The sequence below is a fragment of the Calidris pugnax genome, unplaced genomic scaffold (assembly GCF_001431845.1).
Source record: "Calidris pugnax isolate Ruff unplaced genomic scaffold, ASM143184v1 scaffold178, whole genome shotgun sequence".
Classification (NCBI taxonomy): domain Eukaryota; kingdom Metazoa; phylum Chordata; class Aves; order Charadriiformes; family Scolopacidae; genus Calidris; species Calidris pugnax.
Window position 1 is genome coordinate 6,242,489 of NW_015090986.1, and position 20,171 is coordinate 6,262,659.

At 39.9% G+C, this 20,171-nt stretch overlaps 1 protein-coding gene across 7 annotated transcripts in view; it reads right to left on the bottom strand.

The window, feature by feature from the left end:
* NFIB (nuclear factor I/B) overlaps positions 1-20,171 on the bottom strand; it is a 178,977-nt gene that overhangs the window by 76,673 nt on the left and 82,133 nt on the right. The window lies entirely within an intron of this gene.

Sequence of the window (20,171 nt, forward strand, 5' to 3'; positions counted from 1 at the left end):
ACTGTCTATTTTAATACAATATAGGCTTTGTGTTCCTAGTCTGTGAGAATTGCTGCTGTGAAATGAAGATTATGTAACAGAAAAACTAACAAAACCCAAACCCTGTAGACTTCAAAGAGTGTTCTTTTCACCTAATGAACCAAGAGGAGAATGCAATTTGATTTAAACACACTAAATAATAATGATATCCTTAATCATAAAAGCAGTTGCTTTTAGAACTACCTACTTTTTCTGTATTCCCACACCAATCATACAACAAAACCCTGCTCCACTGCAAGAAATTATTATTAACAAAGTAAGGCATGGCAGGCATTGTTTTACAGAAAAAGAGTAAGAAATTAAATGAAGCTCAACCTTTCTTCTACATATAGGTATCTAAAGTGCAGCAGAGTATTTTTACAGTCTGAATAAAAAATATCCTCTTTTTAAAATGGAGCAGTGCTTGTTAGTAGCATAGGACCACCAAAAGATAGCATAGGAGCACCAAAAGATTGCATCATAGCCCTACAGAAATTGCTACTGCCAATGGACCCCAGAGGGAAGTCAAGAGCTCTGTAATGCATTGCTGCTTACAGTGTCCAAATTAAAGAAAGAAAAATAGAAAAGGAGTAAAGTACTTATAAACAAATCCTTGCCCTTCAATCCCCATCACTTCTTCAAGCCAATGTACCCCTCAACGTAGAATGAAAGATTCTTCACCTGCTACAAGAAATTCATTGAGATCTGTTGCCATGTGCTGTGTAGCTTAGCAAACATGGCTTGACACATGTCTGTCAAGCAGTTTAAGTTAACATAAGCTTGATTCTACAGAAGATATTATCTGAGATGGAAATCCATTCCACAGTTCAAGTTCTACTGAATTCATCTGAATGCCAGTTGTCACAGAAGACAAGCATCTGGGGATCTACCAGAGTATTCGAAGACCAAGGCACATGGAAAACCCAGTTCAAATGGTATTAAAAACAGAACTAAATTTTACAATACTGAATGAACTCACTCCTGCACACAATAAAAAACACATTGGATAACCAATTTAACATGAAATTTCATCTATCTTCTTCAACCCTGGGTAGCAAGAATGCAGGGCAGGCCTCCTGGCCAAAGTCTACACATCCAAGTTTGCACACCCAACTACTCTTAAGAGTCCCAGTGTCCAGCACGATTATGTAGCCATTCAGTGTGCCTGTTTCTTTTTGTGATAAGATACAGCACATCCCTTCAAAAAAATCAAATCAAGTTAATTTGAAACCTCAATCAGCTACAAGAAATGCAAAAATGAAGTGCTTCTCAAATGAACCCCTATACGGACAAACACTCTCTTCCCTGTGTTACAGTGGGAAGGTTCACACTGCGGGGAGTGAACTTTAACATTCTTCTAATAGACATTCTCTGCTTCTGCAAACCAATAGTATTATTATTTAAGCTAAGATTGTCAGAGAGGGTTAATTTTACACCACAATGGTTCAAGCGTAAAACTACTGCAGATGGGTGGCTAAATGAAGTGTCAATTCGGTAGCAGATGCACCCAATAAAGCTTGGACAGCGTAGCTTCGGGAGCGCAGAGATTTGAAACTGGATTAATGAGGTCTACCAGAGGATAGCCTTTGAAGCTTTGGGCTGTTAAAATTCACTACAAAGATGCACAAAGTGAAGAAAATTTTCTAGCTCTTGCACAGGAATTTGCCATTACTCCTACATTCTCATTGTCAACACAGCCACCTTCTGGAACCAGGGGTTAAAGACTGATGGCAGTTTAAACAATTTGTTATCATATTATAGATAGATAAACTAGAAAAGAATTTTCCAGTTATAGGGATAAACAGTTGACTAGTTATTATAATTTGCCAGTAAGACTCATTTTTGTTTTATGTTAACTACTTACCAATCACAATTTTTACAGATTTATTCTCACATAGTGATTTAAGTGGTAGATGCTACTAACAAATTAGCCAGCAGCATTTCAATGATCTTGAGAAAGTAAAGAATTATTGTAAGCTGAATATGAGAAGCAATTTCTCAAGCTCTTCATGGAAAGCAGTTGAGAGATAAAAGAACTGTATTCTGGATGAGTATCAGCCCATGTAACTTTGCACTTAAAGCAAACCGAAGTGTCTCATTCTCAGGATGAAGGACCCAGACCCAAGATGGTCTGCGACAATCCAATTCTCTTATCAGTGTCAGTAATTATAAAGCACTTTCCTGATTTGATTGGATGCAAACAGCTTTGCAAAGTACAAGAGATCCATGATCATTATAGGAATAAATTATATGAATAACTTAATTTATAAGCAGAACATTGAATGAAAAGAGACATTGGAGCAATGCTCTTCTAAAAGAGGGAGTAAGAGGCATTTTTGGAAAGCCACAGAAACTAAAGAAGCAAAAGACATCTTTAGACACTTTAAATCTTTCTTTGTCTTCATCTGCACAAGATCATTAATTAACAACATGAGCCCCGGGTTTAAAAATTGCAGGCTTTTCTTCCAGTGTGTGATGGAGAAAGACATAAACCAGACTCATTGTCTGCCTAGCTGGCTTTGCATTCAATTTTCCACCAAATAATTCTATACACATTAAAAAAAAAAAACAACAACTTCCTAAGCTAGAAGTTGCAAGCAAAGCTATATAACTAGTAGCAAATAAAACCCTGTCATGTAAATGTGATGAAACTGAAATTTTCAACGTTGTCATTTAGGTAGCTCCCAATTGTATGTTCCCTTAGTTTATTCTTTTTCTTTGGCTTTTTTGTTTGTTTGTTTGTTTTAAAAACTTCCTTCTCAAATTTGACTGTAAATGTGCTTTTCTTGAAAAAATTTTACCACACAGATCTCAGATCTACTTATTCTTATTTGCTACAGAGCAAAAACTCACCTACACAAATCATTTCCACAGAATTGCTTTCACATGCCTCTCCAACTACAGTGAGCATTATCTTCTGCTCTGCCTTACTTGGTGCTGACTGCTCCAACAGTCAGTGGCTAATGCCTTCATATGTTATTGCCCTATGGATGGACAGTTTACACGAGAATGGTTCAAGACAGCCTTTATAGAGTAGATATCTGGTAGATATTCATGTAATTTATAGAGTAGATTTATAGAGTAGATATCTGGTTGATACTCACATAACCCTGATACACTTTATGTATAATTTATGGTGATTCGTCATGGCTTCCATGAGGACATGCCAACTCTTTATCTCAAATTACTCTTTCTTTTAGAATACGGTATGAAAGGATGAGTCAAGAAGCTGGTATATTTTACAATGAAATATTTCCCATGTTTTTATTTCTAGAGGTCAATCCCAATGAGCATCTTATGATTGCAGGCAAACCTCACTGCAGCCAGGGTTAAGTAAAACTGACTGCTGGAGCCTGATGCTGGTGAGAAGAAAACATCCATTTTCCTTGATGTACACTAGGAGAAGGGTGGTGCCGTGACACATCTCCCTTGGCTTCGTAAGTACCGGGCCTGAGAAAGCCAATTGTATGCCATCAAGTGAGGGACAAGTTGCTCTCTCCTACTGAACCACCATGTCTTTGACAAGCAGCAGCAGGAAGGATGCACACCCCACCAATGCCAAGAAAGTCACACTGCTGTTCACTAGCTTCCTGAGGGATTTTTTGAATTACTCACGTCAATAGTCTAACCTTTCATTTTTCAGCTGACAAGAAAGGATACTGTCTTTAAAAAGTAAGTTATGCTATATCTCCTTTATGCCCCATACTATACAAGGAATTTTAAGTCTCTCTACGTTAGCATAACATTGAAGGTCTTGAAAACAGAGGCAGAATCTGTCAAAAGAAAAAATACTTTCTTGAACCACATCTTAGAATAAGCGTATTCTTCACAGGTGTCACACTAATCAAATAAACTTCTACAGTGTTTTCAATGAACACATTTCACTTTTCATTTGCCACAGGCTAGGACACAGCCTTTGGGCTCAGTTAATCTCAGCTGACAGCCACTAATTTAATCATTCACCAGCATGTAAACACACCCTTGTCCTTTGATAGTCCATGATTTGAGTATGGGGGAGGATAAAGGACCAGAGAGATGTGGCACCATGTAAGTATCAGTTTAATGTTGTTCAAACCCTCATGTACCTATACAGCATTTGACTTGACAACTGACAGTCACTACCATTAACAAGAATCAAAACTGCCTGTCAAACTGTCATCCTTCAGGTTTACGTTGCCCCCTGACATTACCAACTTGAAGCAAATGGTTGCATTCTGGAAAATCATAGGATCGCAGGACACCCCAGTCTGGTGGGGATCTGGGGAAGTCTCCAGCCCCTGCCCAGCACAGGTTCAGCCATGGGATCAAACTTGGCTGCTCAGGGCTTTACAGAGTCAGAGCAAGAAACCCCTCAAGGATGGAGATGGCCCAACTTCTCTGGGCCCCAGCTCCACTGCTGGGCTTTCCTCGTGGGGAGAAGACTTTCCAAATCAACACTTCATCTTCCAAAGACTTTCAGAACATAGGAAAACAATCATGGCAACAAAAAAAGCAAGATATCTCCCTCTTCTCCATAGACACTAACATGATCAGCAAAAATCCATAAAGAAAACAAATAAATAAATGCATCTGTGTACTTTAAATCATTACCTTTAATTATTATTTTCCTAATTTTACTACATGCTTACCTTCTATTAACTACATTATTTTACCTTGACAAAGCAACTGATTAGATTTATAAGCTTCCCAAATACTTTTAATGATTTCATTTTGCAAAAGCAATGTCTTTCATTATATACCATTTCTATACCCAATGGTCCTGAACTACTGTACAATTTTATTCACACCAACTCTAGTGATACTACAGTTTGTTCATGATATAAACAAGCTGAAAGTGTTTTCCTATATTAAGTATATGCTGAAATGATGCTTTAAACATGGAAATTAAATCAGTGCAAGTGTCACCCTTGTTTTCAGAAGTATGTTAACTTGAGGGGGCATTTGTTTTTCGTATTTTCATAGGCTACTGCATTTAATGAAAATACTCCCCCTGAAAATTTTGGCTGATTTCATATGACAAAATGCTCATCCCCACCACTTTCTTTGATAGAGAACAAGCTCTGTGAGGAGCAGCTGAGGGAACTGGGGTTATTTAGTCTGAAGAAAAGGAGGCTGAGAGGAGACCTTATCACTCTCTTCAACTGCCTTAGAAATGGGGGTCAGTCTCTTCTCCCAAGTTAAGTGAGGAGACAGCCTCAAATTGGGCCACAGGAGATTTAGAGTGGATATTGGGAAAAAAATTCTTCACTGAAAGGGTTGTCAAGCACTGGAACCAGCTGCCAAAGAAAATGGACTAGTCACCATCCCTGGAGGTATTTAAAAGACGTGTAAATGTGGGGCTGAGGGACATGGTTTAGTAGTGGACTTGGCGCTGTTAGGTTTATGGTTGGACGCAGTGAACTTAAGGGTCTTCTCCAACCTAAATAACTCTATGATTCTATATCCCTTTAGATATATGAACTACAGTTCACACAAGGAAGAAGCAGTGCCTCAAGAAAACAAATAGGGCTTCAGCATGAGAAAGACATGTTTTTACGTTGAGGCCTCGTATCTTTTACCAACAACATACATTCTTCATGACACCCAGGCTGAAGCCCTCCACAACACAGAAACAGTAACTTCTTTTAAAAATGTCATTCTGCTACTACTTATCTGCCAGGAGTTCCTCTGTGTTCACCAAGACTACTATATAATACAATGCTATTGCACTGGGTAAGTATATGAGACGCTAGCTCTACAAGTTTTTTAACATACTTGGTATTGATTTAGCTGGTGGTAAATGAATAGTGCAGAAAAAAGGAACTTAGGCATTTAGGTGCAAGCCATGGGGCAGTGGCATTGGCTCCCAGACAGCGCTGCACTAGCAAACGCTGCTGGCTATGCAAGGAAGAAGTGCTTGTCACTCAGCTTGCAGAGGCTCTCTGTCATTATCCAGTGTTCCAAAGACATACCATTAGCTCTGATCCGCTTGCAGACCTGGTTTCCACAGATTTGAGTAAGCGTACCAAAGAAATCTATGTGCAAAGGCTCCTAAACTGACACAGAAACAGCCCCGGTTGCTGTCAACATGAGGTCTATTCAAATCCCAAGAAAGCCTCAGCTCCTCAGTGCAAATTCCATTTTGGCAAGTAATCCCCACTGTGGCTTGCTCCCTTCATCAGTTTGCACCCAGGGGACACGGAAGGGACCTCTTGGGAGAACAGAGCAGTGGCAGGCGCTACTCTGAAGGCTGGACATGCTGATCCTACCAGCGCAGGCTTCATCAGCACCCACATACCACACCAGGAGCCATGAGGTACCATAACAGTGACCTGCGCTCCATCACCTTGAAAGGGTGCTGCCATCTAATCTTCACCCATCTGAAACAGGCAGCAAGGAGCGGAGGTGACTGCTAGCCCCAGAAAGCTAAGCTATCTGATCTGACTTGCCCGTCAGCTCCAGCAGGCACCCAGGTTTTAGCCCAAGCAGTCCTGCCATTTCACAAAAGCCTTCAAGGCTCAGGCATAGAGGTGCTGCAGCTGAGGAGACAGCCGACCCGGCAGGCAGAAGCGGGGCTCTGTTTCCATTCTGGTTGGAAACCTGTTTGCTTTGGAGCGGGGACATGGCAAGAGCCCCTCCGTCACCGCTCCATCCCCTTTCACCACGCTCCCCCGCGCCCTCCCACAGCAGACAAGCTCTCCCGGGAGGAACCCCCGCGCCTCTCAGCCAAAAGCCCTTCCGTCCTCCTGGGACACGTTGGTGTCTGCCACGGGTGGCATCACCACGCTCGGGGCTGGTGGGGGAGATCCCAGCCAGGCGGGCGGACAGCAAGGTCACGGCGGGCTCCCCGCTTCGCCTCCCCTTCTATCAGCAGCTCCGATCTGCTGCTGCCAAGTCACCCCACCAGCCATTGTCGAGACTGTTAACTTTTCTTCAGAGTGTTTTAATTAGGTAAATAAAAAATGGTAATTAAATCAACATTACGTAATGTGTTTCTGATTTGTAATCTCATTTAAATTAATTAACTGACTCAGCCCTTGTTTAGTTTTTAAACTGCCCTAGTTAAGAAGTGGAGCTCTGGGAGTAAATCCAGTTTTTATATAGTTGAAAGAAATTCAAGGACCTAGAAGCACTTACCAGAACCAAAATAGCAATAACATAGTCAGCTTTTCAGCTTTATGTCCCATGCACAGATTTATCTTTTTAATTTAAATTCCCTTATTTGTTTATGTAAAATAAATCACAACACTTATTTATTCAAAATATTTCTTATACAATTTATAAAGACCATATGTTGCTCATTTTGAAAACTGAACAACTTTCCCCAGCTGTGTTATAAGATAAGTTGTGCACGGAATATATACATATTATATATATATGTACGTGTACGCTCACACACACACATTTTTAAGTTAAGAAAAGGGTTATACTTTTTCATGGCCTGAAACAAATGTTTCCCATACTTTGTAATATTAGCTGAGCTCTTTTTTGACATGTACGTTAAGAAGAGATTTACATAGGTATCTTGCCACATGTGGATGCATGTGAAAGAATGAAGTTTCTTTCCAAAGCTTACTGGTTTCAGTAGGAAAGGATGAGATATGAACGCTTAATTTCATCCATCTGGAAGACACTGTGGATACTAGCTATAGTCAGAAACATTCAGAAGTTGTTCTTGGAAACCATGAAACCTTTTACATTAAGGTATGTATCATAAAGGGCTTTTATTACAGATTCTTTAGAAAATGAAAAGCAAAAGGTAGAACACAGTGAAAGACTTATTTGGGTGTTTAGAGAAGAAAGAAATTATACAATAGACTGTATTAATCAAGAAATTTATATTTGCATGTAAAGAATAGGAATTTGCATGCTTCAGCCAATGAACAAACTGGCCACTTCATTATGGAGTGAAAGACCAAAGTTGGCCCTCATCTTCATGCAATGTATATTGCTTAAGAAATTCTGCACCAATCCTGGTTTCATGGAAGTCAAGGTGAATTTTACCCCTGACTCCCATGCAGTCAGGATTTCATTTTCTGTTGCATTTTAGGGCAGTAAAGCAAAAAGAGTTCAGGGAGATAAATACATAAGGCAACCGTTTATAGACAAGGGATAATGATGACATGACTATGAAAAAAAATCAGCTTCATTCAGTATGGGTCTCAGTCGAAGGTCTTAAAATCAATAGAAAAGAGCTCCAGCTAGCTTTGGATGAGGCACTTAAAAGTAGAAAAGAAAGCATAGTTCAACAAATATTGTAGGACAGGGCTGCATTTTTTCTTCAAAGTGCATAGCATCCTCCATTAAAATGTACAGTAATAAAAGCTGGATTCTACAGCCTTTTAGAAAGTTACAACAATATGCTGCTTTGCAAGACTAAAACACCACCTGACAAAGAACCCACAAAGTAGTTTACAAATATTAGCAGAGGCTCATGAGGCCTCTCTACTATTCTGTAGACAGAGATCTTCTAAAATGCTAAGTATGCCACCATACTATACATTAATTGGAGTAAATAAGCAGCAATTATACTAAAATGCTGGGGTTTTATATATCAGGGAAACTCCAACTAGAGCACTGCAGTGTTTAGTATTTCTTCAAACCAGCTAAGAACAGCATGAGGTAATAACTCTGCCAGTCAGTATACTGTGTTTAGGAGTTAAAACAAAATTAATGTTTTCTCTGAAATAGGAGGGAAAAGTCTTAATGATTTTACAACCTAAGCATCATTGTAATGTTTCTAGATGTAAGATTTGCTGAAGGACCTCCTAATTTTGAACAATGATCCACAATGCTACCACAACAGTGTCTTCATTTCAATTAATTTCAAGTTTATGACTGGTGGTAAAACACGACTTTTAGCATAAAGTATATGGAATACATCAAGAAAAGACCCCAAAGAGTGATGGTTTGGTTTTGATTGGTTGGTTGATTGGTTTGCGGTTTTTGCAAATGCTGCCTATACACTGCTGAGAATTTCTTATCTTGAGACTGCCAGTTGATGCTATGTGCAGTTTTTAAACACTGGGATATTTCCTTATATCTAACAGAGACGTGGCATAAGAAATGCCATAGTTCTGGTATCCTTGAGTAACGTATTTTTTGTCACAGATAATGTTTATGAGAGCAATGTCTCAAATGGCAGTATATACACATAATTTACTGTGTATTTTATAAAGTGGATTTAATTCCATCTGCTGTAATAAAAAATTCATAGACAAATTATGCACCACTTTGTCCATATTCCCACACACATACTATCAAAACAAACTGACAGTGACAAAAGAAAGATTAAATCTATCAGTGGCCACTAAGTAGGTAATGCACAACTGCTGAGAAAAATCACCCTACCTTTTCATACCAGTGGTTCATACACTTGAGTGGAATAGCATGTGTGCTCTCAGCCACCATGTTTATATTCCAGCATATGCAACTTGGTAATGAATAAATAATGAGAAAAAAATGATGTATAGAGTACTGAAGCAACAGTAATTAAAAAAAATCTGATCAATGCATTGACTTTCTGTCTACTTTGACCTTTTACAGTAGATAAAAATTACAGGTACCTGCTCCTATGATGTGTCACAGGAGAACTTGAAATGTAGAACTTACTAACCTACAGAAATGTATGACTAACCAAGTTTTCTGTTTGGGCAGGGATGTTCTGCAAAAAACATACGGAATTTTTTTTACAGCATGTAACCAAAAAAGAAAAAAAAAAAAAACCAAAACAAATGTGTCCTGATTGAAACCTTGTCTTTCAAATTTAAAAAAATCCACAATTTTAAAGAACATTTTTCCCACAGACTCCCTATCTCTCTATGAGCAGTAGCACTACCATTGCAGTCATATTGGTCAAAAGCTCTAAAAGAAATATTAAATCCTATCTGATGTTCATTTATGTCTTCCCAACGTAATTCTGTCAATTTGTGGCTGATATCACATGGGAGCATCTGATTTTTAATTCTGTAATTTTCACTGTATATTACACGTCAGCATATCCCTCACTTTTGGCTAATTTCTAATGTATTAGCATCATTTACGTAGGTGAAATTCCCTGACATAGGTACAATACCAACTGCAGTTCTGCAATCAAGATTTTAAAATATGCTTGGTTCAGTATACAGCAGGGTTTGCTTTTGCTCTTTGCATTTCAATTTATTTACTAAAGCTGGCACACGTTCTTGTAGTACCTAAGGGTATAATATACTTGGAAAAAGGATACTACTTTTTATCTGAAAAAACAGATGTATGGATTCAAATTCCAAGGCTTTTATTTTTATTGCTTACTACTTTTTACTTTTTTTTTGGTTTGCATGACTAAAAATTGAATGTTAATTAAGTAGGAAAAAAAAAAAAACAACAACCAACTAACTCACAATTCTTACTGCACCTAGTAACTTGCCACTGCCTTGAACATTATTTAACCATCCAGAGTTTCTAAGTCTTCTTTTCTTTACCGCTGTTCCACCACAGCAGGACTTTGAGAAATCTATCAAGTCTGATTTGGTTTGCAGCTATAAAAAAAGTATTTCGGATTAAAAAGCCTTGTACAAGTTTACTGAAAATACAACAGAAACTCAACTTTCAGTTTGTGGCAGAGAGTAAAAGGGATTGCACCACCCAACAGCTCCAAAACATGAAGCCAGAGTGAGTAACGTTAGACATTGAATACATCAATTTAGCTGCACGAGTTACATTCTTATTAAAGGCCGTTTTTTACTCAAAAAACAACTTTCTGCTGGCTAAAGATATATGATAAAATTTAATCCAAACAGTCCTTTCCATTTTAATAAGTTTGTATATTCATGTGTCTGTGCGTGTGTGTGGTGAAATTATAAATGCATATAGCTTCAGGGTTATCTTACTTGTAGACCAATGTTCGGAGCTTTGTAGAGGGGAAAGTCTAATGAGTTAAACATGTTAACTCTCTTGTGCATTACCGAAAAAGGCACGAATAAATGTAAACAATAGCACCTTCCCAACAGCATTCCTTACAGAAATATTTCAGATTTTTATAAAGACAATATAGGTAAAACAGCACCTTAATACTTGCACTGCCCTTCAGGAACAACACTAATAATTTTCCCCCGTGTGCACTCACAGAGCAGTTTCAAGACTCAGTTCAACATCTTCTTATGTGTATTAGAGCACTTTGACAGCTCTGCACCGTATTTTTCCTGGACCTGAAGATCTTAGATGAGACACAATGCACTGCACAAGAGTTTCGGTGTATGCACTGTAATTACAGCAGACCCTTCTATGACCGATTTCAAGCAGATGAAAATACTTTTACGGAAACCTGTGAACTTCTCAAATTTTGCTTTACCTTCCTCCCTTCTGCCTGTCCCTCTCTGTCCTCCACAAAAACACAGACACCTTGTTCGCTTCTGAAAAGACATTCTTACAGCTCCCTTTCTAGCCCAGCCTCCATTCATTGTGGTTGCTGCCAACACTTCAGAGCACTGTAAAGTCAATCTGTCTGTGCTGCTTGAGCAACTTACTGTGAATTTGGAAAACTGTGCAATGCAAAGACTAGACTTCATTCAGATCAGCCGGTCTTTCAGTAGTTCAGATTTCCACGCAGTTGCTAAAATTTGCATTGACATGTAAATGAGACCAATTGGCTAGCTAGACAATAATCTTCACTCTTACGAACAGTTATAGCAAGCAAATCTTCAAAGCCCCAAAATGCTTTTATGTTTTCAAGCAGTTTTCCAGGAGATGCTGTACGTCTGAATAACCAACAGTATCCCTTTAATGCCTATTTGAAAGTGAAACACGAACAACAATAGAGCCTTTCAGGACAGCGCTATGATATCAGTAACGGCAAGAACATGAGAAAATCCAATTCTCTCATGAAATTCACCTTGGCCTAGGGCTGTGTTTCTCCACCCAGTGGGTGTGACTGACAGGCAAGCGCTGCAGAGGGCCTACTAGTCACACCTCACACTTGCAAAAAGACAAACCGAGTTAAAAAAAAAAAAAGGGCCCTAATCCCAGGATAACAGCAAAGGCAAGAAGCCTGACTGAAAGCCTGCCCCAGGCTTTTCCCCCAACCCTCTCCAACCTGACACTGTCCCATGGCAAGGTAGGTGTTCCCCGTGATGCTCTTCTGCTCACTGGTACCAACGCACTTCCACAGGTGGGAGCAGGACAGGGTGCGTGACCCACCCGCAGCAGAGCGAGGAAACGGCAGGACAGACAACGGGGAGCTCCACCAGCAGCAAAGCAACCACCAGAAAGCAAGAATATGCCAGCACGTTCTGGGGCCAGTTTTTCTGAAGTGATTCTGGCATTAGCCTTCCTACATTCACAATTGTTCAAAATTAAGTTCGTGTAACAAAGTTAAAGCACGCTCCATATCAAGCCAGCTTGTCTGCTCTAAGTTTAAAGCACTGTGTCCCCTCAGGAAACACTAGCATTACTGTATGGCCTCTTTCTTCTATTTTAATCAAATGAACAATCAAATCACTTCCATATGCATAACTATTGATAACAGCATGATGTAAGTATTCAGGGGATGGAAACAGCACATGAAGACAGATTGCCATGACAATAAGAATAAAACTAAAGCTTTGTACAAAGTTTAGTCTATAGGTTACCACAGTTTGTTAGACAGTATGTCTATGTATACAGGAGACAGCCCAGAAAACATGAATCTAGGAAGACTGTCAAGCTTGCAAGCCTACACTGTTTCCCATACACAAGTTGGCTCAGTCACAGCAAGTGTGGGTAGCTTTGCACAGCTCTCACCTATGCCATTTCAGTCTATACACTGCAGCACAGCATTAAGTTCACAACAGGCAATCATAGGAATATCTCTGAGCAAATGCATATGTCAGCAACAAAATGATAGCTGCTTTCCTAAATTTATTAGCATAAGTCCATTTTAATAATCAGCAGATGAAAAAAATGTAATCAGTATGTTGCAGCACTTAAAAGACTCGGCTAAACATCCATAATAGAAATCATGTTAGGAAATAAAATTTATTAAGCAATGAGGCATTAAAAAAAAAAGTGCAGTGGTTACGGGGCAGAATAAGGCAAATTCTCTGGACCATATCTTTCCATGAGATTAGTAGGGCAACCACAGTAAACTGACATAACTGGACTATGGGTTAAAAAATACCTTTTCCTGTGTTTCCATACTTATTCAGGTGGTGTCCCAGACTGTTGAAATATCTGCTCTCAATGTTGTTGCAGACTCATGATGAAGACTGGAATGGTTTAAACCACTAAAAAAGCCAAGATAAATTCTTAGCCCAAATGACAAACTCCTTACTGTCTTGAAATCTGTAAAAATGAAGTTTGTGCCTCTTAGGAATAATGATCTCCTTCCTACAGGGACTGCAGACCGATTTTAACAACTTCTACAGCCTGAAGACCCTTGGATTGGATGACTACCTATGTTCAGTCCCTGCTAACAACAAATTCAAGGTTGATGGCCTGCAAGGAACAATATTTAAAACGGAATTTTGTTCTTGATCACACATAAGCATACCCACAGTCCTTCCTCCTTCAGGGCAGATTTGTCATTTGCAAAGTCACAAGCTAAGCATCAGCAATCAAGATCATCTTGCTGATTTCAGGCATTCCCAGGAGAATGCTTCCTGAAACACTCCACAAAATCAAGCTCTGTGAAAACTCTTCAGTGATGTTTCAGGTACCTGAGAAAATGACTATCCACACCCTGGCATTGAAGAACATCAAAGAATTCACCAAAAAAGAAACAAAGCTGCATGACTACTCAACTCCTTCAATTACTAAAGCTCTCTGCTTAGGGGGCAAATATACTTGGATGTGTGTAAATGGCAACCCAGTGAAGCACAGCTGGAAGGACAGAGACAGACAAGGCATCTTCAGAATAGAAAAGTAATAGTAACAGTTGACATCCACATTTCCAGAGGATACTTCTGTTGTTTTACTAAGAGCAGAGGGCACACATGTGAGTAAATTACTCTTCGGTATGCAGTGAATTCAGAGTATGTGCCTTTGTGTGTGTGGAGTTAGAAGTGGTTGTCCACAAGCAATGCTTGATTCTAGGAAGTGCACTGTTACTCCATTCATGACATTGGCAGCCCTTTTACCCAAGTTCTACGTCTATGATTAACTTTAGGAATAATACTGTATACAACATTGTTAACAATTTACTATAAGATAACTTGCAACCACCTGTATGAATGGACAAAACAACCAACGACAAATCTTTTTCCCTGCCTTCTCTCTGCAATCTCTCTCTACCTTCCTCCTGTCACAACCATGTGCCTGGGAATATTCCTCAACCCTGCAACCTTCTCAGTGTCCAGGAAAATACTTGTAGTTAAATAAACTAAAACTACTAAGGACTGTACAGGTTTCTTGCTCAACTGAATAAGAGACATATAATAAAATGCTGCTTATTATGAAGGGACTTGTTGCTGAAAGGATCTTTCCCTTTTCTCACTTGCCTGTTGCTGTTACTTTAAAGAAACACCCTCTCTTTAAAGGTGTGCAAGGTAGGGGAGAGGCTGAGCAGATGATAAATAAAGTGAATAGTCTCTTTTGAAGACTGACTGAAATATGAAGCTGTGCTTTGCGTCCTGAGCTTTGATGAATCATCTGAACAGAAGGCTTCCCCTGCAATCATGCAATTTTACAACTCATGGCCAACAGTCGTGCTGCATTTATGGCTACTATTATCAGTCTTAGTGTTTAGTAAAAACAAAAAGGAGATTAAAGCATTACGTGAATACCATAGTCACAATAAGAAACATTACAGAAAGATAAGTGGTAGATGTATTTTCCTGCATTAGTTTCATAAGATGGAGAGAAGCTGAACCAAAATAAGACAAAAAATTTAGTCTGAGGAAAAAATGTAAAAAACTGCTCAGTTCAGGAGTTTTCAAATTTATCTTAATGAAATTTAGATTCTGAACAGCTACATACTTATTAGAACTTCCCGGTTATAAATATTACCTTAAGCTTAATTTTCTTAGTAGATACAACATGGTCACATATGTTAATTTAGCTGCACATCCAACTGCAAGGAAGTGCAGTACTAAACTCCAAAAGAATTTGACTCCAAACTACAGTAAAACTGCTGAAGCAAGCAAAACTAAACTGGATGGGGGAGGGGAGAGGGATAAAATGGTTATTATACATCTTTAGCATTTCACATTTCACTGAGCTTTACTCAGAATTCTTCTTAAAATGCTCAGTGTTCTCTGCCTCTGCGAGCAGTTTGCAAAACTGTAATCCACGCACTCCTATTGCCAAAACTTTCTCTGTACTCCTCTCTCAGCTATGTGCTGTGTATGTTCCATTTAGCCAACTACAGAAGAATAGAAAGAAAATACAAGTGTTGGCATAGGTGATTTCAAGCCTTAGTTGTTTGACCTTTTTGTATAAGCTTTTGGCATCTGTGACTTGGCAGGCAGAGTGCAGGCCAAGCCAGGACAAAGAGGAAGACAGGAAGCAGAAAGCTGGCCATGTCTCCTTGGCAGTCAGCTTTGCAACAGGGTGAAAAACCGTATCGTTGCCAAACCAGAAACAGTGGGGGAAGCCCAGATAGTTGGCAAGTCACATACGGCTGTATTGTACATCCTAAACACTAAATGCCTGATAAACTTAAGTGCTATGCCAGAGCCTAATCTATTTAAACTGCCTTCTGCTGTACAGGGGAATGCTTCATTTGTCCTTGTTTACGTGTTTCCTAAAGAACTGACGCAGCATTGTTACCGGCATCTAAGGGCTGGCAGGTTAAAAGCTTGCTGCTACTATACGTGTATGAGCTTACACATCTTTCTAAAAAATCCTCTATGATAATGCCAGAGCAGAGGATCCCCACCACACACACTCATTTTCTGCCCCCAGCCCCCATTCCTGGGCATCCAAGCTTTCAAGCACCTCCAGGATACACAGTGCACGGCCAATTGTGCCAAACCGCATTTACCTCTTTGAAAAATATTTTTTTCATTCTCGCCACATTGGTTGAGCAGGGCTACTTGACTTCCAACATCTGCCCAAACATTAGGTAAAAGTCCAGCTTCAAACTTGTGATCTGGAATGAGAGAAGGGCTTTGGGAAAGGCAGCTGTCAGCCACCTCTGCGTGTTCCCAGGGCCCTGAATGGAGAGACTTCACTGTGGGAATGGTTCCCATCCCAGGTGCAGGATCAGGTAGGTCACTGTGCTCTGCAGGCTGCTATGAGGGGCAGTGCAGCAGCGGTGCTCATGGACGCGAAGGCAGAGGTGGGAACCCCCCGAGACATCAGCACTGCCAGTGTGGGCGGATGGAGGAACACTGAAGATGTTTCCTCCATCAGTTAGTTAAGGCTCATTGCACTTACAGTGGACCTCGAATTTGGAAGGGTTTATTGCAGAGCGTGGTTCATGTTGATCCACTCTTCAGGAAGGCCTGGCTCCCCGGTGGACCTGGAGATTGACTTACTCATAGGAGATCCTCAGCAGCTTCACAGGGACTCTGCTCTCCCAGGGGGGTACAAAACAGCTTTGTCCCAAACCCAGCTGCTTAGAAGGTTTATTGATGGACAAAACACAAGAGCTATTTCCTTTCTAAGTATCACCAGTATACTGCTGTAAAGTAAAGTACTGCTGTAAAGAGAGGAGGGGATTACAATTTATATGGATTGTTATTTAGTTTATCAAATAATTGTTTTTGTCAAAGGTGACTGATAATCTCTTTATAGGTGTAGAATGCATTTCTCACTCAGATCTCTCATTCCTATGGTCAGGTTTTTACTACCTTGACAATCTCTTTTATTTTAAGGAAACACCAATGAACTACAAAGCATCATTTTTAAAATGCTGATTCTGCCTACAGGCCACGATCAGCGTTCTCACACACTTCTGTGGCCAAATCAAGGAGTGAATAAGGATTTCTCTCATGAGGTCCTTCATCACCAGACTGAATTTGTGTTGCTCATGAAATGGCCAAAATTAATATTAAAAAGTTTCATTTTACTCCTAAAAGCAGTCTGTTCTCTGCTGTACTTACACTCTTATCACAGCAACAGCGCTGAATAACTGTGCTCCTAATTAAGGGAACAGCACTTAAGAAAAATAGCTAGAAAATTCCAATTTATCAGCCAAATTGATTTATTGATTAATTGGTAGAAGAATAAGGAATCAATTATAAGTAATTATCACTTCCTACAATAGGAGCCTAAATCTAAGAAACTGTCTTGTGATCACGAAGGACAAGAAGTTATTCTGAATTCCTGCAGTCCCATCCATAAGCTATATTCCCTCCCTCACAGCCAATATTTATAACCTAGTAGGTTACAAAGACAGAATTATCCTTACAACTAGACCCTGGCTTATGTTGTTAGTGCTTTAACATCTGCTTTTGCTGACCTTCTTCAATTAGCTTTTCAATATATCTCTGTTGTTGTGCTTTAGTACTTACTAACCTAATCACATTTAATTGATTTCTATTACAAAAAAGTAAATATGCTTTTTAAAAAAGCAGCATTAAGGATTAATTCACTTCAATGAAAATTAGGAATGAGCAAATCAACTGGAAGAAGCTCTTGTTTTTCTGATGTCCTTTCACTCAACATTTAGAATCGAACCCTCTGGAATTCATTAAACACTGAAGTAGACAATTTCACCCCCTTGCTTTTGGGCCATAACACATCCATTTAAAAACCTAGTAAACTATGCCTTTAGCAATGCTCCCTAACATTGTCATTTGTGTCTACTTCCATATCTTTCCTTCCCTTATTGGAGAAGTTTAAAGTAGAAATGCTTCACCCAGTCCTCAACAAGTTTCTGCACATCAGCTGAAAACACACATGAAGACACTTTGGTGCCTTTTACCAGTCATCAGCCTGCCCCATGCCACCACCTCCTGGCCCCACACACACATGCAAACCAAAGCTGCACGCACTGTGGGGCATAGACCACCATCTAGACTGCTGTGGGACAACCGGCAGCCTTTCCTCTGCTGCTGCTACTGCATCATTATCAACAGCAATGAGTGGCTCGGCCTGGAAATACAAATGCCAAAATGAAAGCAGACAGGACAGCAGTTTCCTGGATGTTAATCCAAGTTTCATGACTAAAGAAGTCTTAACATACTTTCAAAAAAAAAAAATGCAATCTTTCCTGAACGGAGCCTTTGAATCCTGAAGTCTGTCATCTCTGGAGAACATGTTAAACTAATTCTGTGACTGTGCTAACTCTGTTTTTCCTAGACCCTGAATATGGGGCCCCCATACGAGGGACAGTCCCTCCAACGCTGTGTGACCCCTCACAGGATTGGGAAGCTCCGGGCTGTGAGGACTCGGCATTTTGGCCTTTCAAAGTCACACTGAAGCTTTTTATTCCCACAAAAATGCAACAGGAATTAGAGAGAGTTACTTTAATGTATTTGATAGTGAGTGGAAAGATATTATCTAATATGTATTCTTACATTACAAAACATTAACCAGTTCCACCAAGTCAATTAACTAATCTCATTATAAAATACTGTAACCTCCAGCATTCTGGAGTTTGCAGGAAAGGATCTTCGGCTGCTTTTGCCGTCTAAGGCTGAATAACACTTGTGATTGGAAATTATTTTTCTTTTAGTCTATAAGAACAATTACCGCAGCTATCACACAATTATTGCAATTATATTCGTAAGAACTGCTGTTCAGAGCTGCTCTCTGTAGCACCATTCTGCAACGCCGGGAACATTTGTCTTTTCTAATGATCGCCAGCACAAATGTCCTTTTGTAGCTCTTTAAGTGATTTCATTTCTTTCTATTAATATCCTGTTACTTGCTTTGGGAGAAACCAAAGGAGACAGGCCCCAATTAATATATACTTTTAAAGTAAAGGCTTTTAGTGAAGCCAGAGCTAAGGCATTTTAAAACAGGAATTGACACTTCCCTTTATGACAGCCTAACATTTTCAATGTGCCTTGCTAAATGGCTAGAAAGCCCCCAAAATACTTCAAATCTGTGTTTCATAAACTGTTCTCTAAGAGAAGTAGCAATAAAGTTTATTGCAGACCTAAAGTATCTGCATAAACCCAGTTAATTGAAAAGTGGGTGGAGAAGGCTGCCAAATTAAATGTTTACATTAGCACAGCTGTATTGTAAAAACATTCTGCCCCCTGTGCTTTGTAATTATAAGATATTTCTGGACTGTGTATCTCTGCAAAGTTTATCTCTACTGCCAAGAGTGTTTTGGCACAGAGTGTCTGCAATTTTTGGCAGCCAGAGTGCTCTCAGCGCAGGCAGTATCTAAAATGGCTGCCAAACAGTTATCCTGAAATGTCGTCGACCTAGTGTCGTCCTGTGTGAAGGGCAAAAGCCAACGCTGGTTTTAAAACCCTGTGATTGTTTTAAATGAGGCAAGGAGCTGGGTTTCCGGACAAGCACGGGACCTGGCACCGCAGGTTGGTCCCACCAGGCTCACCAGAACGCCGTGCACGGCGATGGGTGGGAAGGCAAACAGACTGCTCCCAGTATCCCGTAACTGGGAAAAAAGGAGGGAGGAGGGATTTCCTGAAGGGAAGCTTAATTTTATTGTTTTAAATCATGCATACATCGTCACACACTACCCCTGTGCCAGGAGCACACGCGCTGGTACTTCTGCAGAGCACAGCTATTCTGCCTTCGGTTGCAAGGGATGAGTGAAGTCCCAGACACCCGATACCTCCTTCGCACTGATTGTGGTTGCTCACTTCCAAATAAAATCTCTCTCTTTCCCAAACAACCGGCAAAATGTACAAAACCCTTTCACACCTCTCAAGCCTCTGCTGGGCCAGCCTCTTCGCATTTGATTTGAGAGGGACGTCCTCACCAAGCTATCACATCCTTGGCTGGAACTAGGAAACCTTAGCTATTCTGTCCTGGGCCTGAATAATAAAGGGAGAGTATTCTTTCTCTGTGCTGATTGTCAAACCAGATATAAAAGGAAAGATTCCTTGGGCATGCTTACTGGGCTGTAATCATAACTGACCATGACTGGAGCTGTGGCATTTTGGGCCTTTGTTGAGACCACTGTTTTCTTACTGCTCACTGAATAATTTCGCAGGAACCTCAGGTAGACGTGGCAGTTTGGGTGACAATAGGTGACACTTGGGTGTATCATGGTATTTCCACTGAATCTCCTTTGGAAAACAACAGACATATTATCATCACTTGGAATTAAGAAAGAAAATAGGAAGTGTCCACACCAG